Below are 26,126 nucleotides of genomic sequence, written 5' to 3'. Positions count from 1 at the left end.
CGTAGGCACAGCTCAGCCTAGCTTGAGGGGTGGGGGAACGGGGGTGATGGACAGGCGGGGGGGCCAATGGGAGGAACCCGTGGGGGCGGAGGGGCGGGGCCGGAGTAGGGGCGGTCCCGGAGACGCGGCCCCGCCCCTCGCTTCCCTCGGGCCGGCCGGGCCGGGCAGGGTCGGCCCCCACCCCACCGCCCTTCCAAGCTAGGCTGCGGCGCCGGCAGCGGCAGATCCCTCCGCCTGCCGGGAGGGAGGGAGGGAGGGAGGAAGCGACAGAGCAAGACAAAGTGGGGGGGCAAGACTCAGAGGCCTCTAAAGGGATCAGCCCGTGCCCGTGGTGCCGGCTTTAGCCGGCGGGACGGCTGCCTAGCACTGCTGCCACCATGCGCTTGAGGAGGTCCTTTCCGGGGAGGTTCAGCGGACTCCGCGTATACTCTCCCATGCTCTCAAGCTATATCGACAACTCCCCCAACCCCCAAGCTCCGAGAGAGTTGGAGGTGGGAGTCTTAGTAGATAAATTTAGGGTAGATGCTAGGTGTTGAGAAAATTCCATCTCTCTCACTTAGGGTGGTGCCGAAGCCCCACTTAAAGAGACAGGTGCATTTCTAGGGGGTTACCTGGGGAGCTCGTTTGCTCCCTCTACCTGTGACAGGCCCCCTCCCTTCCCGGGACCCGGCTGACGCCCAGCAATTTAAAGCGACAGCTCATAGTTCCTGGGTGACCTAATCCCGGGTGCCTGCGGCCCCAGAGCACTTACAGCCGAGGGGGCAATTTAAAGGGGTGTGACCTTAATTTCCCCCAGCACAGGAAACGCCCAAAAGCATCTTATTAAAGAAGCAGTAGTAGCTGTTTTAAAAAGTTTATAATTCCTGTTTGCTCCAGGGTGTGGTGAATCCTCTCCTGCCTTGCAACAGGAGTGTGGGTGCCATGTGTACTGGACAACTGACCCTGTCAGACTTACTCCCCGTTACTCCAATGTCAGCTTCCTACCTTGAGCTTGACGAAATGATGGAATCTGGCTTAGATCTCAAAGAACCTTGCAGAACAGAAGGGCACTCAGTTCTTCACATACTCTGATTTCTACTGGGTCTGATTTACTGGACAAAGAGTCAATTCTAGGTTAAGGGTTGCTAAGACAAATATATCCCTGAAAGGGGCTGCATGTTATGGTGATTAGAGGCATCAACTTTGGGGGAGTCAAGCTATCTTGGTTCAAATCCTTATTCCACCATTTATTAACTGGAACACAGGCACATTACTTAACTTCCCTGTACCCCATGGGTAAAATAGAGATGATGATAATAGTACCTAACTCATAAGTTGGTGTGAAGATTAAATTAGTACATACAAGTAGATTGCTTTGAATGATAGCCCATGCTGCTTTATAATAAACTCAAGGGCAAGACCCCGTTAGGCCCATTATCCCACAGGAGCCTCGGAGGAGGCAAGTTCAGTGGAATTGCTTTGCAAATAGGTTGGAGGCTTGTCTATGTTTTAAGACAGGAAGCCAGCAGGCTATTTCCTTGGCCTTGGTTTCTGTCTCTTCCACCTGACCGCTCCTTCTGGAAACCTGATTTAAACTGTCCCATTTTGACCCCAAAAGTGGCTTCTTAGTTCCCCATTAGATTTAGGAGTTGGGGCCCCAGCACCAGAAGATGTCTGTCTTCCCTATCAGGCACAGCTGGCTTACCTGAAGGACCTCAGGGTAAGCAGGGGGAGCCCATCTGCCTGGTCCCCAAGGACTCTGAGAAGAACAGAGCCTTGTGCCAGGTTTGGGGCTGTGGCAATAGCACGATGGGAAAGTGCCCCCCCACCCCCCCACCCCTCAACTGGGGAACCTCCCCTCACTTGTGGCCTCTATTTTTAGTGCTTCCCCAGGCTCTAGCTGGAGAAACCGTTTAGTCATCAGGGTGTTTATTTTCCGGCTGTTTCCGACGTCGGGAAAGCAGAATGTTGAGACTGGAGAGATCCAGGGCTGCTAGAAAAGACTTCTTAGGGACGGGCCTGGGAACTAAGCCTTCAGACTACTGGGTCCCAGATCACAGGAAAAAATTAAAGTGGGGAGGGGGCAACCAGGTCCCAGGAGACCAAGAGAGCTGGGTCAATCAGCCTGCTTCAGTTTCGAGGCTCTCCCAGCTGAAGACCCCTCTGGCCCCAGCTCTAGTTGAAGGATTCTCTCCCAAAACATCAACGATCCCGGTACAAATTCTTTCCCAGAGCTGATTCCCAGAAGCCCCCTCCACAATATCCTATATATCTACGTGGTGAGCCTCCCGCCAGCCGCAGCTCAGCCAATCTCAAGCCCGAGGCTGGCTTGTCAGGGCTGTGATTGGCCAGCTGGTCCTCCCTGCCTTGGAATGTTGGGTCCTTAACAAAGGAATGAGGAAGGAAGGTAGGTGAGTCACCTGGGAGGGTTTGATAAAGGGCCAGGAAGAGCAGGAGAGAGAAAGGAAGGGAGGTATAAGCTCAGCAGAGGAGATGGAGTATCCTGGACCCTGAGACGCTGAAATGATAATCCAGTAGAAAACAGAGTAGGAAAGAGTAGAACAGGCTGACATTACAAGTGGAATAGGATTTACATATACACTTATTTATAGAGAGAACTTCATAGGAAAGGAAAAGTAACAAACATGAGGTCTTGATTTCCATGGAGAACTAAGAAAGGATCTAGGGAGTACTGCTGCAAATTAGACTATAACAAAGACTTCCGGAAAATGACTCACTATATCTTTTTCTTCTAGCCTCTGGACGACCCATCCCAGGATGCACTAGGTGAAAAATGCCTAGACAGGCTCAGACGCCTGGGTCTCCCTTATCTTTCTCTCCCTTTACCAACTCATCTTTCTTAGAGAAAAGTCACCTAATGTTGCCATAAAATCCCCTAGGAGTTAGACAAATGCCCACCAAGGTTCTAAAAAGTGTGTAAACTCCTCTGTACAGTATCATCTTCATCTATTTGTATGGCAAAGGGACCTCAGCAGCTCCCTTGCTTCGTGCTTCCCCAAACACCCCTGTACAACTTAATTTGGAAAGGTCTGCCTAATCCACAAGGGCTGCTGCTCTCCTGACTGTTGTCCTGACTATGGAACTCTGGGACTCCATTACCACCGTTTCAGCCTCTGTCTGGCTGTTTGGTTAACCCCTCTTGCCTTCTCCACAGCCATCTGGATAATCTCCATCCTCACCTCCATCCATGTCATCCTTTCCATTGGGCTGATCATTCTTCCTCCCAGTTTTCCAGTAATCCCAACAAAGGCCCCCAATCTCTCCCCACATCTTCCACCTTGCTTGTGCCATCAGCACACGTAATATACTGGTGATTCTTCTGTGTACACATTTTCCATGAGAACTTGTGTTTTCCTGTTCTTCTGTATACTGTATTCTTTGTATCTACCTCATCGGTACACAATGCATTCATTGTACTGGCATTCTTGGTTTCTAATTTACTGTCTTTCGCTAATTTTGAGCTCCTTGAGGGCAGCAGTTTAACTCAACTTTGAGCTTCGTAGGGGCTGGCATGGTATGCACTCAGCATTCTGTTGCATGAATTTCTTTATGTGTTTGTAGCTGTGTAACTGAGTTAAGATTACAAAAAACTTTATTGAACACCTCTATTTGTCTATTGATAACTGTGCTAGGCCAGGGATGGGGCTCTGATCTGGGACCGAACAAGTCCCATTCTGAGCTGGGGGTAGGGCGCGAAGAGGAGTCAGGCAGAGAGGAGTCCAAGACTGTTGGCAGAGCTGTCCCCCAAGCTCAGAGCCAGGGTGCCTGGGGCCAGGCCCGGGGCAAAGGGCAGATGCCCCACCCTGGAACTGAAGGGGGCAGGGACGGGGTGCCTAAGCCGGGTCCTGGGTCAGTGCCCCCCAACACGAGTTCCCTGCCCCCGGCTGGGCAGGATGTGGTGGCAGCTGCAGGAGGGTGGGCAGGATGTGGGGGTGGGGGCAGCTGAAACCAAGCCTGACAGTCGACTCCCCAGCTCCTCCCTTTTTCCCTCTCCCCACCCCCCAACCGCCCCCTCCAGGTCACGTGGTTCCAGTCCCGGCACCGAGGGACTATTTCGCCCTTTCCGCGGAAGGACATAATCGACATCGCAAAGTCTAGTCACGACAGATTTTAGCTGTACCACGCCTTTTTCTTGTCCCCTAGCGCAAGACGGAAAGTTTTCCAAATACACGAATCTTTAAAGCCTTGAGCGCCAACCCTGGAGTGGCCCCTTTAAATGCAAATAAACCGCCCTCTGGGTTTCGCCCCTCCACCCCCATCCCAACTTCGCTCCTCGTGCCCAGACTCCGCCAGCTGCCATTGACGTCACGCGTGCGTCAGCGTCGCCAGCCCAACCAGACGGCACGTGGGGGGAAGAAGGTGGCCTTAAAGGGCCAGACGCTTTCGTCCTGCCGGGTTACTGCTGTGAGGTTTGGCCTTGAAAAAGAGAAATGAAATGCGAGGTGGGGAAATCTATTGGAACAGAAAGAAATGCAGGATAGACGTTAGGAAGGACTTCCCAGAGTAGGACGGCCGGGTCTTTCCTCTAGATTACCCAGAAATTTGGGTATTTGTCCCTGGGAGAGAACAGAACAACTCTGAGGGTAAAGGCAACTTGGCTTTACGATTTGCCCAATTATAACTTCAGCCTTTCTTCTGTCCCTGAAGAGCATATCCACAGCGCAAGGACTTCGGTCACTTCAGGATCCTCGGCACCAAGAGCAAAGGACGGAGTATGTAGATACTCAGTTTAAGAATTTGTAGAATGAATGAAGTACAGGGCAAAAACACATCTTTCCCTGATTGCTCCACCCAACCACGCATAGCACATACCCAAAGCTAAAGACAGTCTCGCTCTCTTTTGAATATCCACGGCATTTAATGAACTTACATCTTTCTTTCCTGTGTTAGCCACCACAACGGCACTGGTTAAGAGCACAGAACTTGGAATCACGTGCACACAGGTTCCAATTCCGTTTACAAGCTTTGTGACTTTGGACAGATCTCTTCTCGGTTCTACTAACTGTCAAATGGGGGCGAATGCTGCTTAGACCACAGACTTGTTATAAGGATTAAATGGGACAATTTCTGCGAAGTTCCTGTATGGTATCTAATTCATAGTAAGCGCTCAAAAATGGTGGAGAGTAGGTTTTAAGATGGCCATCTTCCCTACTAAACTTCAGGCTAATTGAGAGTAAGGAGCTTGCCATACTAATTTATTCCCAGCACCAACACAAGGCAAGACTTCGAGTTGTGCTTTTGAAATGTTTGTTGAATGAATAAACACGAATGAATGAGTATTTCAGTATTTCCTGAAATCTGACCTCCAAACCCACCCCTGAAATTGTTATCTAAAGGGAGAAAACATGACAAGTGCCCCCTCTGTGCCCCAGGTTTTTAAAGCCTCAGGGTAGAGTTGGGGTGAGGCCCTAATCTCTGCGGTTGAACCAAAAGTATTATGCAAACAAGCCACAAATGATTGGTCTGCAATGGAGAACTGAGGGGGCCCTCCCCACCGCTCCCCATCCCCAGCTCAGCTGCTAAAGCTCTGTCCCAGCAAACCCAGGCTGAGTATATGCCAGGAACACAGGACACCAGGGAGCTAGAAGAGGAGAGCTTCTTGCCCCTTCAGAGTTTCTCAGCCCTGACACTAATCCAGCTTTGGTCTTTTCTTCTCTGGAGCCTAGTTCGCCACCCCGTCCGCCAACATACACCCTCAATTCTTCTCTCCTGCTCTGCCTCCCATCCTCCACGCCAGTCCTCATCCCCCTCCCCCCAACCACGGCTTCCCAACAGATATATGGGGAGTGGGGGTGGAGAGGGACACAAAACCTCCTATCACCTGATTCCAGCTTCTTGGCCAGAGGAGCTGTAGCCACCTCCTCCTGATTCAGTCTGTCTTGAAGCTGCTTATCGATCTGATTTTCAATATCTGTCACCATCTCTGAAGTAGAAGGGCTGACAGACAACAGAAGGGACTTCCTGCCAGGGGTGGAGCTATGAGCAGAAGGCTGAGAGAGCCCTCTCCTTCCTTGAAGACCAGGAAGAAGCGGTGAGACCCTCCTCTGGCTGACAGCAAACCTGTCACCCCAAGGAACCCTGGGGGATGCGGGTGGGTTTCCCCCACAGGAATCTCCCATCGCCGTCATGCTGGCTCCACCCCCTACAGGGGTGGGGTGCCGCCCAGGAGCACTCTGTGTTCTAGAAAACCCGAAAATAACCCGCCTTAGCTGTCCGGCTTCTATTTCTGTCCATCTTGTTTAATTATTCAAACCCAAGTTGGGGAGTGAACTATAAAAAGCTCTCCCACTTGGGGACCCAGGAGAGCTGGGAGACTCGCCAGGTTGCAATAGCAGCAGACCACAGGGTTTGGGTGAGGTCACTCGGTCCGGCCTCCTGCCTGAAAGTTCCATCTGCTGTTTGCTGGCTTCCTCTGCTAGAAGGCAGAATCCAGGCCTCCCTCCCTAAATCTCTCTCATGCCCTCATTTCAGCATCCCTCCAACCCAACCCTGCCTAGGAGCTGGGCTCCACCCCATCTTCCTTTACTCTGGAAGTATTTTCTCAGCCATCTCTTTGCTGACTGCTCCCTAGTCCTGGTTTTTAATCCACAGATGATATCGTCAGACCCGAGCCTCGGGGACTGAGGGAGATGGGGTAGGTAAAGAGATCAGGCCAGGTGACACAGACAGGGGGATCGTCGCCATGCCCTAGGAAGGCACTCTTGTCAGCTGGGGCAGCGCTAGGCAGCACTGTTCTGGGTGGGCGGGTTCCTGCCCACTGCAGGTGCTGAGCCTCTGCAAGAGCTTCTCTCTGGGACTCTGACATTATAGCTGATGAGATGGAGGGAGAGCAGCAGAGAGGACTTGCTTTTCTGGAGCCAGTCCTCTTCTGGTTAGCCAGAAGTTCAATGTCAGTTTCCATTGAACCTGAAGTGGGGGCTGGCTGAGTGCAGAAAGCCTGGGGGTCATTTCTGTGAGGCACCTCCCACCACAGACTTTTCCTGAAAAGGTAGAAACAAGGGGTGTGGTCATGGTTGCTAAGGCAACATGGGGTCATCACAGTGATCAGTTTTTGGAGGTGGGGAGTGAGGGGATAAGTGTTAGTGAAGGGGAGACAGACAGTTACTCATTCTAAGCAGGAGGGGCCTAAAGAGAGCCTGGGACAACCACAGAGACCCCAGAGATAGACACCTGTGGACATGGAGTTACAGGATTACAAGGAATTACCAGGGGCCTTGAACCTCAAAAGAGGAACAGATCACATGGGACAGATCCAGAGACCCAGGGCAGAGAGAGCACAGCAGTGGGGTGAGATGTCCAGTTGGGAGGGGGAATCAGCGGCCTGGCAGAAGTTGGGGACAAGGGAGGGTGGCAGGACTTTCTGAGAGTCAGTGTGGAACATAAATGTTAAAAAAGAACCTGGGCCTATTTGGGGACTTTTCCCCACACATTCCCTAGCAGCAGCAGCAGCTCCTGTCAGGTCCAGCCTGGCTCTCCCTGCTGTGGCTGATACTAAAGCTATGGAGAGGTTGCTGAGACAGGGAGGAGAGGCACGCCGTTGCTAAGCAACTAGAGGCTGTGTACCTGGCAGCATAGGAGGGGGCCCTGGCACCGTTTGTAGGGGGCAGGGCAGGCAGGGAGACAGTAAGGGAACAGAGTGGCCGAGACTCAAGGCTCCCTCTCCTCATGGGTTACAGAGGAGAGAGGTACTTGTCAATCCACATGTTAATGAGTATGTAAGTGTGTGGTCCTTCTCCAGGGTGCTGTGACTGTATGTGCACTTGTCTGTGATATACTCCTCAGACTATCTCTTGAGAGCAGTCAGCGGTGGGGATGCGAGCTAGGGGACAAAAGACCAGGTTAAGCATTTTTCATCAGGTGACAGAAGGGGTCAAATGCCCCATCCGCTTAAAGGAGTTTCTGCAGAAATGCATAGGCCAGAGGGTAGAAATTTGGCAGGAGTTGGAATGGAGAGTCTGGTTGACCTTGTGTTGGCCTCCCAAGTCTGATGGAGGCTCCATAAAGGAGAGGCAGTGTGGTAGTGGGGGTCGCTCACTCGTTCTGGAAAACTGAAGATCTCCAAACTGTTCTCAAAACTGAAGATCTCCACTGTATTTCATTATTTCCATTCTGTTACTTAAAATTTGTTTTCAGGTGGGCTGGAGTTTGACAGAAGCAACCATCAATAGGAAAGAGTATACTCTTTCTCCTATGAGCCCTGTCGCTCATTCACCCGCACCTCTAACAAGTCTGTCAGGAAGTAGCTCAGGCCTTCATGCAGTGTGGACTCAGGGCCATCACCGCTTCCTCCATCGGCTCAGCCAGCCCCTGTCCCCAGAGAGCACCTTCCTTTAACAATTGTTTATTGAGCACCTGTGACAGGGCACTGGGGAAGTGACAGGGGGTGGGCACCATGGTGGCTCATGCTCAGCAGCCCCTCTGGAGTGCCAGCCTGCCTGCTGGTGTCTTGCCAAACTCTGGTTCTCCCCCTTGCCCTCCACTCACACATGTTGCACATACTGGTTAATAACTTCTGGAGGTCTGTCCGGGTATGGTCCCCAAATTCCATAGGGAACAGGGTGTGCTTCAGCCCCCTCTTGCTCTGTTATTATTTATTATTGTTGTGTTCTGTGTCTGACTCTTTGCGACCCCATGGTCTGTAGCCCGCCAGGCTCCCCTGTCTATGGGATTCTCCAGGCAAGAATACTCGAGTGGATTGCCATGCCCTCCTCCAGGGGATTTTCCCAACCTAGAGATCAAACCCATGTCTCCTGCATCTCCTGAATTGGCAGGCAGATTCTTTACCACTGCTCCCCCTGGGAAGACACCCCCCCTACCCCCAAACATCCACTCCCCCACGCCCGCCACCCCCGCTCTCAGTAAGAGCTGGGAAATCACTTCATCTCACACACTCCCCACTTGCCCCAGGAAGGCTGTGTTGCTAGGGAGACTCAGGGGCCAATAAGAGGCTGTCTTAGTCCTTATCCATGAAAAAGTTTAAAAATCAAGGATAGAAAAGGTATAAGCTTTGTTTTGTTTTCATTCCTGCCTGATGCAAGGCACTCTGAAAGGCATTAGATGCCCTCTTCTCATCACCCTACAATAGCTCAGCTGACATACAATTATCATCCTTATTTTACAGAGAGTTTAAGGAATGTGTGCATATTTGTCCGAGAGGTGGCTGTGGGATTCCAACCCAGGCCCATCTGTGGCGAGTCAAGGGTCAGAGAGAAAATGGTTTCACTGTTTCCAAAAGAAGGAACACTGGAGGGGCCCAGGACTCCACACAGAGGGGAGACCTCGGTGGGTAATTGGAACTGGACTCTCATGAATTCAGTGCTGCAGCTGCTAATGAGGAAGAAAAGCGCACTGAGAGACCCAGCATGGTCACACAGGGACCTCGGAATTGCTCAGATTTCTGGGGAGAAAACCTGGGGAGAAGGCTGAGTCAGGCAGATCTGAGATCCAATCCCAGCTAGTCATTTCTAGCAGTGTGGCCTTAGATGAGTCACTGACCCTCTTTGAGCTTCAGTTTCCTCAGTGATGATGTGAGGGTGATACTCATAAACTACTGCAAATATTACAATAAGTAATGTAAATGTGCCTTGCTACCAAGTCCCTCTCCTTCCATCCCCTACAGAAGGAGAGGATTGTGTGTAACTGAGCCCAGATGCCAGAGTGGTGCAAATCTGTTGGTATAGTACCAGGATGCTCAAAGCATGGCAGAGGTTTCTCTCTCTCTCTCTCATGGCAGGGTGGAGGAAGGTCATGTTTAGAGCAAAAGTGTCAAGAAAGGGCCAAAAAAGAGTCCTCTACTGGAACAGACGGAATAATGATGACAGATGACAGAGGGAACACAATTCCCAACACCCGTTCTCTACCCATTTCTCTCCTAAATCAGATATTTAAAGTGGAAATGAAAGCACTGAAGTTCTGGAAAAGTGAGAATCACATCTATAGCCCATTCATTCAGTGACTTCTGGTCTCCACCCCATGAAGTTCAGCATCGAGGGACCTTGCACAGATGGTTGTGGTAGCATTTTCCCCGGTCTGTGAAGAATCCTGGAGAACAGAAGGGAAGCAAAGACTGGAGGTGAAAATAGGAGCTTCCAGTCTTTAGGAGGAGGGAAAGATCAGTTTTCAAAACTCCAGGCCTGAACCCCACCCCCACACCATTTTGGAAGGTGAGCAAGGAAAGCAAGGGTCATCAGGAGCTAGCTGAGGTTTGGTAACCCCTGACTCAGTGGGCACGGGCATCACCTGGAAGACGGTCAGCACTGCTGAGAAGGTCAGCCCACTCCAGAACTACTCATCACAGCGTTCATTTTAACAAGATTTCAGGGGTGATTCGAATGTACGTTCAAGACTGCAAAAAACTTCACAAGAGAAAATTGGAACTACATTGCGATCGTGGATTGTGCTGGTCATTTCACAATATATACAAATATTGAATCATCATTATGTTGTACACCTGAAACTAATACAATGTTATATGTCCATTGTACCTTAAAAAGAGAGGGAGAGAATTAAAAAACAAACAAACTAAAAAACAACACATGCCTGTATGGGAAAGGAATCTAAAAAAAAAAAGTGGATATATGTGTGTGTATAACTGATTCATTTGTTGTACACTTGAAACTAACAGCATTTTGCTGTGCTAATCAAAGTTATGCTGTGCTTAGTGGTGTCCAACTCTTTGGGCCCCCATGGACTGTAGCCTGCCAAGCTCCTCTGTGCATGGGATATTCTCCAAGCAAGAATACTGGAGTGGGTTGCCATTTCCTTCTCCAGGGGGTCTTCCCAACCCAGGGATTGAACCCAGGTCTCCCTCATTGTAGGCAGATTCTTTACCATCTGAGCCACCAGAGAAGCCCAAGAATACTGGAGTGAGTAGCCTGTCCCTTCAGGGGATCTTCCTGACCCAGGAGTCAAACTGGGCTCTCCTGCATTGCAGGAAGATTCTTTACCCGCTGAGCTACCCGGGAAGCCTGGATCAACTATACTCCAATATAAATTAAAGCAAAACAAAACAAATAGATAGACAAGCACAGCTTGACCTGTCCTTAGACCCTCTACAAGGTGATTGATTTGTAAATGTCATCTAAAGCTAGGAGTCTCTTCAGAGGCCTCTCCCTGTATGGAGGTTAGTGAGGAGAGGCACTGGCTTGGACCAGCAGCTTATTTGACTTGTTTTAAACCGTGAGTTTCCAGGAAGTCTTTTCCTTTGAAGAGGCAGTTCAGTTCAGCTCAGTCGCTCAGTTGTGTCTGACTCTTTGCAACCCCATGAATGGGGACCCCATGAATGGGGTCAGTGGGACCCCATGAATGACTCTTTGCGACCTCCCTGTCCATCACCAACTCCCGGAGTTCACCCAAACTCATGTTCATAGAGTCGGTGATGCCATCCAGCCATCTCATCCTCTGTCGTCCCCTTCTCCTCCTGCCTCCCATCCCTCCCAGTATCAGAGTCTTTTCCAGTGAGTCAACTCTTCACATGAAGTGACCAAAATATTGGAGTTTCAGCTTTAGCATCAGTCCTTCCAAAGAACACCCAGGACTGATCTCCTTTAGAATGGACTGGTTGGATCTCCTTGCAGCCCAAGGGACTCTCAAGAGTCTTCTCCAACACCACAGTTCAAAAGCATCAGTTCTTCAGCGCTCAGCTTTCTTCACAGTCCAACTCTCACATCCATACATGACCACTGGAAAAACCATAGCCTTGACTAGACGGACCTTTATTAGCAAAGTAATGTCTCTGCTTTTGAATGTGCTATCTAAGTTTGTCATAACTTTCCTTCCAATGAGTAAGTGTCTTTTAATTCATGGCTGCAATCACCATCTACAGTGATTTTGGAGCCCCCCAAAATAAAGTCTGACACTGTTTCCACTGTTTCCCCATCTATTTCCCATGAAGTGATGGGACCAGATGCCATGATCTTAGTTTTCTGAATGTTGAGCTTTAAGCCAACTTTTTCCACTCTCCTCTTTCACTTTCATCAAGAGGCTTTTTAGTTCCTCTTCACTTTCTGCCATAAGGGAGGACACAGCTAAAGATGTTTGAAAATTCTCTATGCTCTGTTATGCAATATCTATGCTATGGAATACTGCACAGCCTTACAAAATATTGAGTGGATCTGAGCCCACTGACACACAACAGTCTCAGAAATTGCTCAGTGCAAAAAGCAAACCTTGGACCTCCCTGGTGGTCCAGTGGTTAAGACTCTGCCCTTCCATTGCAGGGGGCACAGCTTCAGTGGATCCCTGGTTGGGGAACTAAGATCCCACAAAAGACAAGTCTCACTTATGGTGGCAGGGGAGGAAGGAGAGGGTGAGACATACTGAGTAACAAAGAAACATACATTACCATATGTAAATAGATAACCAATGGGAATTTGGTATATGACTCAGGAAACTCAACCGGGGCTCTGTAACAGCCTAGAGGCATGGGGATGGGGAGGGAAGTGGGGGAGAAGTTCAAGAGGGAGGGGTCATACGTATACCTGTGGTGGATTCATGTTGATATTGGCAGAAACCAGCATGATACTGTAAAGCAATTATCCTTCAGTTAAAAGTAAAAAAAAAAAAAAAAAACAAGTCTCAGAGACATCTATGTAATAGCAGGTCATTTATACAAATAAGCATGTATAGGTGTATATATATATTAATCAATTACCCAATGGTTAGTGGCTTTTTCATTCAGGTCTCACGCTGTCCCACTCTGACAGGGGTTAACATGAAAGCTTCCTCACCTGTCTGGCACCGGGGGTGGGAACATTCAAGGAGGTGGGGTTCTAGTCTGTCTTTGTGATCTCCCTGGCATGGGGGCTTCAGGGTAGCCAGACTTCTTACAGTGTGGCTTACAGCTCTGGAAGTATGTGTCCTAACACAGACAGCCAAGGGGAGTCAATACTGTTTCTTATGACAAGCCTTGGTGTCAGCTCACATCACTTTCGTCACACTTTAGTGAGGCAGGCAGAGAGGCGTGCTCAGGCGGACAGAGGACAGAACCTCCGCCTGATGGGGTGTGGAGGACAGAACCCCCGCCTGATGGGGTGTGGAGGACAGAACCCCCGCCTGATGGGGTGTGGAGGACAGAACCCCCGCCTGATGGCGTGTGGAGGACAGAACCTCCGCCTGATGGGGTGTGTCAAGGTTTTGAAAGAGCACGTGGGATGGGAAATGTTGTCACGGCCATTTTTGGAAAATACATTCTGCCACAAAAAGTTCATATCCAGGAATGCAAATATATAGAAAGAAGATCTGGAAGAATCCATACCAAACTACCAGTAAACCTTATCTCTAGGGAAAATGGGATGCAAATATATTTTAGCTTACCTTCACGCGTATCATGCTTGTTGTTTAGTCACTAAGTCTTGTCCACCTCTCTGCGACCCCATGGACTGTAGCCCACCAGGCTCCCCTGTCCATGGGATTTCCCAGGCAAGAATACTGGAGTGGGTTGCCATTTTCTTCGCCAGGGGATCTTCCTGACCCAGCATCAAACCTGATGCTCTGGCATCTCCTGCCCACTCCAGTATTCTTGCCTGGAGAATCTCATGGTCAGAGGAATCTGGTAGGTTACAATCCATAGGGTTGAAAAGAGTCAGACACGACTGAGTGACTGAGCATCCATGCAATACACATTATTTTATTCGTTTAAAGGAAACTAAAGAGAAGGAAAAAGTAAAACTTTGCTGTAAGCCTTTTAAAATAAAATTATTTAACAGTTTGGTATTTCTAGGGAATGCTGTATAATGCATCTGAATTTCATGAAAACACTGAATTAGATTGATTATAATATATTTAAACAAGATACAGAAATATGGTTATTATTATTATTCTCTTTATTGAGCTATAATGACATATAATATTGTATAAGTTTAAGGTGTACAGTGCAATGATTTGATAATTATGTATTGAAAAATGATTATCCAATAAGTTTAGTTAATGCCACCAACAACCTCACATAATTATCATTTGTGTGTGTGTGTTTTGTGAGAAAAAACAGACACTTTTCTCCGTCTTTGCTAGGAGAAAAGTCTCCTAGCAACTCTCAGGTATAAGAATACAGTGTTGTTAAATATAGTCACCATGCTATACATTAGACCCAAGATTTATTCCTCTTATTACTAGGTCTTTACCCTTCGACCAATATCTCCACACCTTCTATGGATAAGATTATTAATTTAACAAGTATTTATTGAGTACCTATATGTGTTAATTGAACAGCTATTCTGAGAACATTTTTGTTCTGAGTCCATTCTGAGGGACATCTCTGGTAGTTTCATCCATTGCCTCATCCTTTTTCAATGGTTATCTGGAAAGGGAAAAGGCAGGCTTGGTATCTTTGTGTAAAAATACTTCAATATATTAGGTAAGAATAATGAAAATGTTCAGCCTCACTCTTGTAGTTATCTATTGCTATATAACAAACCACCTTGAAACTTAGTGGCTTTGAGGGACTTCCCTGGTGGTCCAGTGGCTAAGAGACTGTGCCTCAAATGCAGAGGGCCCAGGTTTGATCCCTAGTCGGGGAACTAGATCCCACATGCTCCAGCTGCTTCCATGCTGCAACAAGGATCGAAGATCTCACGTGCTACAATAAGACCCAGCAGAGCCAAATAAATAAACATTTTCAAAACAACTTAGTGGCTTGTAGAGCAAATTATGGACACCAAGGGAGGAAAGGGGGCTGCGATGAAGTGGGAGACTGAGACTGACATATACACCACTGCTAAGTATAAAATAGATAACTAATGAGAACCTACTGTTTAGCACAAAGAACTCTACTCAATTTTCTGCGGTGACCTAAATGAGAAGAAAATCCAAAAAAGAGGGAATATGTGTGTATGTATAGCTGATTCACTTCTCTGTACAGTGGAAACTAATACCACATTGTAAAGCAACTATATTCCAATAAAATTTTTTTGAAAAAAGAGGAGAGAAAGGAAAGATAAAAAGAAAATAAATACAGAAAGTCAATAAACATTTGAGCTGAGCAACCTAATAAACTGTATTAGTCAGGATTCTCCAGAGAAGCAGAACTGATGGGATGTGTGTATACAGAGACTGAGTTTCATTTGTTTCAGAACATCATGTAGAGTTTGGTCTCATTTGTATACACAATTGAAGAAGTAAACTGCTGTGTTTCCTGGAAAGGACATTTACCAGAATCTTAATTGTAATTTTCTCTGAGAGGTGAAATTTCAGGTAATTTTTGTAACATTTATTGGAGGCATATTATGTGTCAGGCATTCTTTCAAATATCCTACATGGATTAAGTTCATTCAATAATCTGAAAAAAAAAAAAAAAAACAAATCTTAATGGCTTAAAACTTCCTCCTCCTCCTCCTCATCACGTCATATGGTCCTGGGCTTGACTGAGCTCAGCCCAGCAGTTCTGTCCTAGGGTCTCTCATGAGGTTGCAGACAGACAGTGGCAGGAGTACTCCCAAAGGCCTCCTCACGCGTGTAGTTGTCAGCTAGGACCTCCTCTGGGAGCGTGAACTGGAACACGCTCGCCTGACTCCTCTGGGTCACCTCAGCTTCCTCACAACATGGCAGTGGGCTTCCATGAGCAGATGTTCCATCGAGACAGGATGCAAGGCATAGCATTTGTTATGACCTAGATTTAGACGTCACGTAGCTTCATCTTCAGTGTAGTGCTAGGCCTGCCCCTTGAAGGTAAGGGAACACAGAGGCCACCTCTCAATGGGTGGAGTGTCAATGCCATGGTAAGAAGAGCACGGGGGATGGGAGAATTTGTTATGCCCATGTTAGAAGATACAATCTGCTCAGTCATGTCTGACTCTTTGTGACCCCATGGACTGCAGCACGCCAGGCTTCCCTGTCCTTCACCATCTCCCGAAGTTTGCTCAAACTCATGTCTCTCGAGTTTATGATGCCATCCAACCATCTCATCCTCTGTCTTCCCCTTCTCCTCCTACCTTCAGTCTTTCCCAGCATCAGGGTCTTTTTCAATGAGTCAGTTCTTCGCATCAGGTGGCCAAAGTATTGGAACTTCAGCTTCAGCGTCAGTCCTTTCAATGAATATTCAGGATTGATTTCCTTTAGAATTGACTGGTTTGATCTCCTTTCACTCCAGGGACTCTCAAGAGTCTTTTCCAACACCATAGTTCAAAAGCCATATTCAGTAATTACCAAAGAAATGAAGACTGAACAATCATGCTTGAATTTCTAAAGAAACAATGGAGTCAGTTAACCCAAAGCCAAGTCCTTCCATGTCAGGCCAGACGGGCTAAGATGTGGTGCAGTGACGACTACTCCCCAAATCTCAGTAGCTTAACATAATGAGTCTCGGTGCCTGCGCCCGGCTATCTCTCCAGGTTGCCACCAACTGGTGACTCAGCTCATGACACTGGTTAGTTAGTAGGGGGAGGTTCTGCTCTATGCAGTCACTCAAGAGTGATCCAGGCTGATGAAGGCTCTAGCATCTTGTCGCGGCACTATCTGGACTGCAGATAGTGGGAAATGAGGGAAAGAAAGACCAGAGAATCACATGTGGGATTTTTATTGCCTCAACCTGGAAGTGACACATTACACGTCCACTCATGTTTCATCGGTCCAAACTGTTCTTACAGTCCCGTCTAGCTGCAAGGGGCTGGGGAATGCAGCAGAGGAGTTGAGGATTGGGGTGAGCTTGGTCGCTGTCACATCTTGTACAGCCCCCAACAAGGCCATATGCGATCCGTCCTTCCACTGTATCTCTCAGACCCTTCCTCCAGCCATCCGCATGGCTCACCTCTTCACCTCCTTCAGGTCATTGCTGTGACGTCACCTCCTCAATGAAGCCTCTCTAGATCACCCTGTTGAAAATCGTAGCCCACCCCTTATTCTCTCTTCACCTGTGTTGCTCCTTATTCTACTTTTTCCAAAGTAGAATTACTTCTTTTTCTCTCTTTTCTAAAAAAAATATCTATTTAATTTAATTTATTTATTTGAAGTGTGCTGGGTCTTATTTGCAGCATGTGGGACCTTCAATCTTGGTTGCAGCTTGCGAACCCTCAGTTATGATGTGAGATCTAGTTCCCTGACCAGGGATCAAACCTGAGCCCCCTACGTTGGGAACTTGGAGTTCTAGTCACTGGACCACCAGGGAAGTCCTTACTTCTTTTTTTTTTTAACAAGTATAGCTGATTTACGTATTTTGTTAGTTTCAGATGTACAGCAAATTACTCGGTTTTATATATGTATATTCTTTTTTCAATTCTTTTCCATTATATTTTATGACAAGCAACCGAGTATACCTCCCTGTGCTATACAGTAAATCCTTGTTCAAAGTACTTTTTGCTTCTAACAGACCAAAATATCTGTCTTTTTTGCTACAATGTCAACACCATGAGGGCATCAATCTATGTCTGCTTTGTTTAAAGATGTCCCGAGAACCTAGGATAGTGCCTGGCACATAGACGGTACTTAATAAATATTTGCTGAAAGACTGAATTTTTAAAAATACTTGCTGTTGGCAAGGTTGTGGTAAGACTAACATTTCTATGCCCTCTTAGTGGGACTCTAAATTGGTGTGATACAGTTTTAAATAAACTTTTAATTTTGGAATAGTTTTAAATGTACAGAAAAGTTGCAGAAGCAGTACAGAGAGTTCCTGTCTATCCCTACGGTTAACCGTTTACATTGCTATGGTACATTTGTTAAAACTAAGAAACCAATATTAACATATTATTATTAACTGAACTCTAGACTTTATTCAGTTTCACCAGTTTTCCCATTAATGTCTTATTTTCTATTCCCGGATCCAGTCCAGGGTACCACACTGCATTTGGAAATCTGTATTTTTTATTTTCATTTATTTTTTTAAGTTCTTTTATTTATTTGTTTCCCTCAGGTTGAAGCACACAGGCTTAGTTGCTGGGAGGCATGTGGGGATCTGAGTTCCCCAACCAGGGTTCGAACCCGCATCCCCTGCATTGCAAGGCAGATTCTTAACCCTTGGACCACCAGGGAAGTCTTGGCAACCTGTATTTTTTAAATGTGTGTTCCTTGCAGAGGAAGGGGCCACCTATGCTGCACTGATGGTGGTAGAAAGGCAACTGAGGGGTCTCACAGTCCCGTGAGGGCAGGTTTAGGTTGACTGGCAAGTCATGCTGGGCTTCATGCTGGACCCAGGACTCCTGGCCCCAGCAAGCTGCACCAGTTTGCTCTCACGTTCTGTGCCCCCTTTCTGTGTTAACTGATACTGATTTTCTGGAAGTCGTTAGGTCACATACAAAAAGTGCCTACCCTTCAACACGGCATCTTTTTTTCTAGGAATATAGTCTGAGAACATAAATCCAGGCATAAAGATTAGGTACTAAGATGAATCAGGAAGGAATCTTTGTAAATAATAAAACATGGCACTGAAGAACTTGAGCAAGCAGGGATTGGCTGGGAGATGCTGAGGGGCACTCAGGGTTGTAAGGGGTTAGGTGACTTGTGCTGGGAAAGGTGACACGCTGACCCTTCTGGGGATCTCAGTGCCAGAAACTGGTGGCTGTCTCTTTACCGTGCTGCCAGCTGGTGACTCAGCTACCACTGGCTTCCCTTCCTGGGTGCCGCCCTCAGAATTCAAATTCTCATGGCAGACGGGAAGAGAGTCTGTGTCTATTCTAGAACCTGGAGTCCAGTGTCCTGGTCAGTGGGAGGCAGATTCTGCAAATCATTAACCCCATCAGTCATTTGGAGGAAGGGAGGATCAATTCACTAAAGGAAAAGATCCAGGACTTCTGTGCTAGTCCACTAGTTAAGACTCTGTGTTTCCACTGCAGGGGACACAGGTTTGATCCTTGGTGAGGTAACTAAGATACTAAAAAAAGGAAAAAAAAGACCCAGAGAGAACAATGTCAACAGAGCCCCCTACAAGGAATTTGCAACATAGCATTCTTTTATATATCAAAACTTAACCCTCTAAATGGTTATTTAATAGTGGGTAGATTAAGTAAATTAGGGTATATCCCGTTTAATATGGTGATATGTTTACAGTGTTAAATGGAACAAGCAGTTAATGAAATAAGATGCATAGTGTGATTCTAATTACAAATATGATGCATCAAAATGTTACAAGTAGCTATCATTTAGTGATGGTATCATGAATTATTTTAACCTTTTTTTCTTTTTAAAAAAGATTTATGTATTTATTTTATTTTTTGTCTCTGGTGGGTCTTTGTCGTTGCTCTTTCTATAGTCGCAGCCCAGGGGCTACTCTCCAGGCGCAGTGTGCCAGCTTCTGACTGTGATGGCTTCTTTTCTGGGGAGCACAGGCTCCAGGGGCCGGCTTCAGTAGTCACGGCACGTGGGCGCAGTGGGTTCAGTAGTTGAGGTGCATGGGCTCAGTTGCTCTGTGGCATGTGGGATCCTCTCAGACCAAGGACTGAACTAGTGTCCCCTACTTTGCAAGGAGGACTCTTAACCACTGGACCACCAAGGAAGCCCCCCTTTGTTTTTTGCCTTGTAAATATTTTCTAAATTTTCCAGAAGAACTATATAAAAAAAGATTTTCATAACCCAGATAACCACGATGGTGTGATCACTCACCTAGAGCCAGACAGCCTGGAATGCGAAGTCAAGTGGGCCTTAGGAAGCATCACTACGAACAAAGCTAGTGGAGGTGATGGAATTCCAGTTGAGCTTTTGCAAATCCTAAAAGATGATGCTGTGAAAGTGCTGCATTCAATAGGCCAACAAATTTGGAAAACTCAGCACTGGCCACAAGACTAGAAGAGGTCAGTTTTCATTCCAATCCCAAAGAAACGCAGTGCCAAAGAATGTTCAAACTACACAAATGCACTCATCTCACACGCTGGCTAAGTAATGCTCAAAATTCTGCAAGGCAGGCTTCAACAGTACGTGAACCATGAACTTCCAGTTGTTCAAGCTGGATTTAGAAAAGGCAAGGGAACCAGAGATCAAATTGCCAACACCCGTTGGATCATCAAAAAAGCAAGATAGTTCCAGAAAAACATCTTCAGTTCAGTTCAATTCAGTCGCTCAGTCACGTCCAACTCTTTGCAACCACATGAATCGCAGCACGACAAGCCTCCCTGTCCATTACCAACTCCCGGAGTTCACTCAAACTCATGTCCATTGAGTCGGTGATGCCATCCAGCCATCTCATCCTCTGTCGTCCCCTTCTCCTCCTGCCCCCAATCCCTCCCAGCATCAGAGTCTTTTCCAATGAGTCAACTCTTCTCATGAGGTGGCCGAAGTACTGGAGTTTCAGCCTCAGCATCAGTCCTTCCAATGAACACCCAATACTGATTTCTTTTAGAATGGACTGGTTGGATCTCCTTGCAGTCCAAGGGACTCTCAAGAGTCTTCTCCAACACCACAGTTCAAAAGCATCAATTCTTCGGCACTCAGCTTTCTTCACAGTCCAACGCTCACATCCATAAATGACGACTGGAAAAACCATAGCCTTGACTAGATGGACCTTTGTTGGCAAAGTAATGTCTCTGCTTTTTAATATGCTGTCTAGGTTGGTCATAACTTTCCTTCCAAGGAGTAAGCGTCTTTTAATTTCATGGCTGCAATCACCATCTGCAGTGATTTTGGAGCACAAAAAAATAAAGTCTGACACTATTTCCACTGTTTCCCCATCTATTTCCCATGAAGTGATGGGACCGGATGCCATGATCTTAGTTTTCTGAATGTTGAGCTTTTTTTTTTTTTTTTTTGAATGTTGAGCTTTAAAGCCAACTTTCTCACTCTCCTCTTTCACTTTCATCAAGAGGCTTTTTAGTTCCTCTTCATTTTCTGCCATAAGGGTGGTGTCATCTGCATATCTGAGGTTATTGATATTTCTCCCGGCAATCTTGATTCCAGCTTGTGCTTCTTCCAGCTCAGCGTCACTCATGATGTACTCTGCATAGAAGTTAAATATGTGAACCATGAACTTCCTGATGTTCAAGCTGGTTTTAGAAAAGGCAGAGGAACCAGAGATCAAATTGCCAACATCCGCTGGATCATGGAAAAAGCAAGAGAGTTACAGAAAAACATGTATTTCTGCTTTATTGACTATGCCGAAGCCTTTGACTGTGTGGATCACAATAAACTGTGGAAAATTCTGAAAGAGATGGGAATACCAGACCACCTGATCTGCCTCTTGAGAAATTTGTATGCAGGTCAGGAAGCAACAGTTAGAACTGGATGTGGAACAACAGACTGGTTCCAAATAGGAAAAGGAGTTCGTCAAGGCTGTATATTGTCACCCTGTTTATTTAACTTCTATGCAGAGTACATCATGAGTAACGCTGAGCTGGAAGAAGCACAAGCTGGAATCAAGATTGCTGGGAGAAATATCAATAACCTCAGATATGCAGAGGACACCACCCTTACGGCAGAAAGTGAAGACGAACTCAAAAGCCTCTTGATGAAAGTGAAAGTGGAGAGTGAAAAAGTTGGCTTAAAGCTCAACATTCAGAAAATGAAGATCATGGCATCCGGTCCCATCACTTCATGGCAAATAGATGGGGAAACAGCGGAAACAGTGTTAGACTTTATTTTTCTGGGCTCCGAAATCACTGCAGATGGTGACTGCAGCCATGAAATTAAAAGACGCTTATTCCTTGGAAGGAAAGTTATGACTAACCTAGATAGCATATTAAAAAGCAGAGACATTACTTTGCCAAACAAAGGTCCATCTAGTCAAGGCTATGGTTTTTCCTGTGGTCATGTATGGATGTGAGAGTTGGACTGTGAAGAAGGCTGAGTGCCGAAGAATTGTTGCTTTTGAAGTGTGGTGTTGGAGAAGACTCTTGAGAGTCCCTTGGACTGCAAGGAGATCCAACCAGTCCCTTCTAAAGGAGATCAGCCCTGGGATCTCTTTGGAAGGAATGATGCTAAAGCTGAAACTCCAGTACTTTGGCCACCTCCTGAGAAGAGTTAACTCATTGGAAAAGACTCTGATGCTGGGAGGGATTGGGGGCAGGAGGAGAAGGGGACAACAGAGGATGAGATGGCTGGATGGCATCACTGACTCGATGGACATGAGTCTGAGTGAACTCCGGGAGTTGGTGATGGACAGGGAGGCCTGGCGTGCTGCGATTCATGGGGTCGCAAAGAGTTGGACACGACTGAGTGACTGATCTAATCTGGTCTGATCTGAAGCACGGTGACAGCCTTGACGTACTCCTTTTCCCATTTGGAACCAGTCTGTTGTTCCATGTCCAGTTCTAACTGTTGCTTCCTGACCTGCATATAGGTTTCTCAAGAGGCAGGTCAGGTAGTCTGGTATTCCCATCTCCTTCAGAGTTTTCCACAGTTTATTGTGGTCCACACAGTCAAAGGCTTTGGCATAGTCAATAAAGTAGAAATAAATATTTTTCTGGAACTCTCTTGCTTTTTTTGATGATCCAGCAGTTGTTGACAATTTGATCTCTGATTCCTCTGCCTTTTCTAAAACCAGCTTGAACATCTGGAAGTTCACGGTTCACGTACTACTGAAGCCTGGCTTGGAGATTTTTGAGCATTACTTTACTAGCGTGTGAGATGAGTGCAATTATGCGGTAGTTTGAGCATTCTTTGGCATTGCCTTTCTTTGGGATTGGAATGAAAGGAGCTGACTGTGGCTCAGATCATGAGCTCCTTATTGCCAAATTCAGACTTAAATTGAAGGAAGTAGGGAAAACCACTAGACCATTCAGGTATGACCTAAATCAAATCCCTTATTCAGTGGAAGTGAGAAATAGATTTAAGGGTCTAGATCTGCTAGATACAGTGCCTGATGAACTATGGATGGAGGTTCGTGACATTGTACAGGAGACAGGGATCAAGACCATCCCCATGGAAAAGAAACACAAAAAAGTAAAATGGCTGTCTTGGGAGGCCTTACAAATAGTGGAGAAAAGAAGAGAAGCGAAAAGCAAAGGAGAAAAGGAAATATATAAGCATCTGAATGCAGAGTTCCAAAGAATAGCAAGGAGAGATAAGAAAGCCTTCCTCAGCGATCAATGCAAAGAAATAGAGGAAAACAACAGAATGGGAAAGACTAGAGAAAAACATCTACTTCTGCTTTATTGACTAAAAGCCAAAGCCTTTGACTGTGTGGATCACAACAAACTATGAAAAATTCTTTAAGAGATGGGAATACCAGACTACCTTACCTGCCTCCTGAGAAATCTGTATGCAGGTCAAGAAGCAACAGTTAGAACTGGACATGGAACAAAAGACTGGTTCCAAATTGGGAAAGGAGTACGTCAAGGCTGTATATTGTCACTCTGCTTATTTAACTTCTATGCAGAGAACATCATTCGAAATGCAGGGGCTGGATGAAGCACAAGCTGGAATTAAGTTTGCTGGGAGAAACATCAATAACTTCAGATACGCACATGACACCACCCTTATGGCAGAAATGAAAGAAGAACTAAAGAACCTCTTGATGAAAGTGGAAGAGGAGAGAGAAAAAGCTGGCTTAAAACTCAACATTCAAAAAACTAAGGTCATGGCATCTGGTCCCATCACTTCATGGCAAATAAATTGGGAAACAATGGAAATAGTGAGAGACTATTTTCTTGGGCTCCAAAATACTGCAGATGGTGACTGCAGCCATGAAATTAAAAGACACTTGCTCCTTGGAAGTAAAGCTATGACCAACCTAGACAGCATATTAAAAAGCAGAGACATTACTTTGCTAACAAAGGTCCATCTAGCCAAAGCTATGGTTTTTCCAGTAGTCATGTATGGATGTGAGAGTTGGACCATAAAGAAAACTGAGTGCGGAAGAAATGACGCACTTGAACTGTGGTGTTGGAGAAGACTCCTGAGAGTCCCTGGAGTGCAAGGAGATCAAAACAGTCAATTATAAAGGAAATCAATCCTGAATATTCATTGAAAGGACTGATGCTGAAGCTGAAGCTCCAATACTTTGGCCACCTGATGCGAAGAACTGACTCATTGAAAAAGACCCTGATGCTGGGAGGGATTGGGTGCAGGAGGAGAAGGGGAAGACAGAGGATGAGATGGTTGGATGGCATCCCGGACTCGATGGACATGAGTTTGAGTAAGCTCCGGGAGTTGGTGATGGACAGGGAAGCCTGGCGTGCTGCAGTCTATGTGGCAGCAAAGAGTCGGACACGACTGAGCAGCTGAACTGAACTGAAATTTTCTACAATGAATATGTATTATAATATAGAAAAACCTAATTTTCAAAAATGTTCATAATCTTTGATCTAGCAATTTCTGTCCTAGTATTCTAGGGAGATATTTAGAAATATAAATAAAAATCTTTTTTTTTTTTTTTTAGAAAAGCACTTAACATTTAATGAATTTCCCAGCATGTGGCTTCAAGCCACCAGGACACAAGCCCCACCTACACCCTTAGTCTTCTCCTCAGCTCTTCTGCTGAAGAATTTGGCCTTCACGATGACAGGCTGCTTTGGGAGCTTTCCTTTGCCCAGAACTTTGTAGTAACCTGATCGCACCACATCAATGATAGGAGCAGCTCCTGTCTTGTTCTTGGCAGCATTTACTTGTGTCTGCTCACTAACCAAGGTCCACAATTTGTCAAGGTTGACAGTCGGGCAGAAACTCTGGTTCCTCTTTAAGTGGTAATGCCTCATACCAACTTTCCCAAAGTATCCTGGGTGATATTTGTCGAAGTTGATCCTGTGATGATGCATGCCACCAGCATTACCTCGGCCTCCGGGGTGTTTCCGGTGTTTGCCGATGCGGCCGTGGCCGTGGCTCACGTGGCCCCTAAGTTTCCGGGTCTTCCTTAGTCTGGATGGCATGTCGGCGGCCTAGACGAAAGAGCAATAAAAATCTTATATTCAAAAACATCCTGGAATGTGAAGTCAAGTGGGCCTTAGAAAGTATCACTACGAACAAAGCTAGTGGAGGTGATCACACTCCAGTGGAGCTATTTCAAATCCTGAAAGATGATGCTGTGAAAGTGCTGCACTCAATATGGCAGCACATTTGGAAAACTCAGCAGTGGCCACAGGACTGGAAAAAGTCCGTTTTCATTCCAACCCCAAAGAAAGGCAATGCCAAAGAAGGCTCAAACTACCGCACAATTGCACTCATCTCACATGCTAGTAAAGTAATGCTCAAAATTCTCCAAGCCAGGCTTCAGCAATACGTGAACCGTGAACTGCCTGATGTTCAAGCTGGTTTTAGAAAAGGCAGAGGAACCAGAGATCAAATTGCCAACATCCTCTGGATCATGGAAAAAGCAAGAGAGTTACAGAAAAACATGTATTTCTGCTTTATTGACTATGCCGAAGCCTTTGACTGTGTGGATCACAATAAACTGTGGAAAATTCTGAAAGAGATGGGAATACCAGACCACCTGATCTGCCTCTTGAGAAATTTGTATGCAGGTCAGGAAGCAACAGTTAGAACTGGATGTGGAACAACAGACTGGTTCCAAATAGGAAAAGGAGTTCGTCAAGGCTGTATATTGTCACCCTGTTTATTTAACTTCTATGCAGAGTACATCATGAGAAATGCTGGACTGGAAGAAGCACAAGCTGGAATCAAGATTGCCGGGAGAAATATCAATAACCTCAGATATGCAGATGACACCACCCTTATGGCAGAAAGTGAGGAGGAATTGAAGAGTCTCTTGATGAAAGTGAAAGAGGAGAGTGAGAAAGTTGGCTTAAAACTCAACATTCAGAAAACTAAGATCATGGCATCCAGTCCCATTGCTTCATGGCAGATAGATGGGGAAACAGTATCAGACTTTGTTTTTGAGGGCTCCAAAAATTACTGCAGATGGTGATTGCAGCCATGAAATTAAGAGACGCTTACTCCTTGGAAGGTAAGTTATGACCAACCTGCTGCTGCTGCTGCTGCTAAGTCACTTCAGTCATGTCCGACTCTATGCGACCCCATAGACAGCAGCCCACCAGGCTCCCCCGTCCCTGGGATTCTCCAGGCAAGAACACTGGATCGGGTTGCCATTTCCTTCTCCAATGCATGAAAGTGAAAAGTGAAAGTGAAGTCGCTCAGTCATGTCCAACTCTTAGCGACCCCATGGACTGCAGCCTACCAGGCTCCTCCGTCCATGGGATTTTCAGGCAGGAGTACTGGAGTGGGGTGCCATTGCCTTCTCCGATGACCAACCTAGACAGCATATTAAAAAGCAGAGACATTACTTTGTCCACAAAGGTCCATCTAGTCAAGGCTATGGT

At 46.4% G+C, this 26,126-nt stretch overlaps 1 long non-coding RNA gene and 1 pseudogene across 2 annotated transcripts; one reads left to right on the top strand and one right to left on the bottom strand.

Annotated features, from left to right (window-relative positions):
* The first annotated feature begins 66 nt into the window (after positions 1-66).
* Positions 67-11,862, top strand: LOC132344829 (uncharacterized). Of its 2 annotated transcripts, none has more exons than XR_009493847.1 (2): positions 67-6,031; positions 9,881-11,862. It is a non-coding gene; the product is annotated as an uncharacterized lncRNA (long non-coding RNA). The 2 variants fall into 2 exon arrangements; XR_009493848.1 differs by having other exon boundaries at positions 67-6,091.
* Positions 11,863-24,219: 12,357 nt separating this feature from the next.
* LOC786728 (60S ribosomal protein L27a pseudogene) lies at positions 24,220-24,742 on the bottom strand (annotated as a pseudogene).
* Positions 24,743-26,126: the final 1,384 nt, after the last annotated feature.

This window comes from Bos taurus, chromosome 3, assembly GCF_002263795.3.
Source record: "Bos taurus isolate L1 Dominette 01449 registration number 42190680 breed Hereford chromosome 3, ARS-UCD2.0, whole genome shotgun sequence".
NCBI lineage: Eukaryota > Metazoa > Chordata > Mammalia > Artiodactyla > Bovidae > Bos > Bos taurus.
Note: the sequence above shows the minus strand (reverse complement) of the source record. Positions and strands in the feature narration are given on the sequence as shown.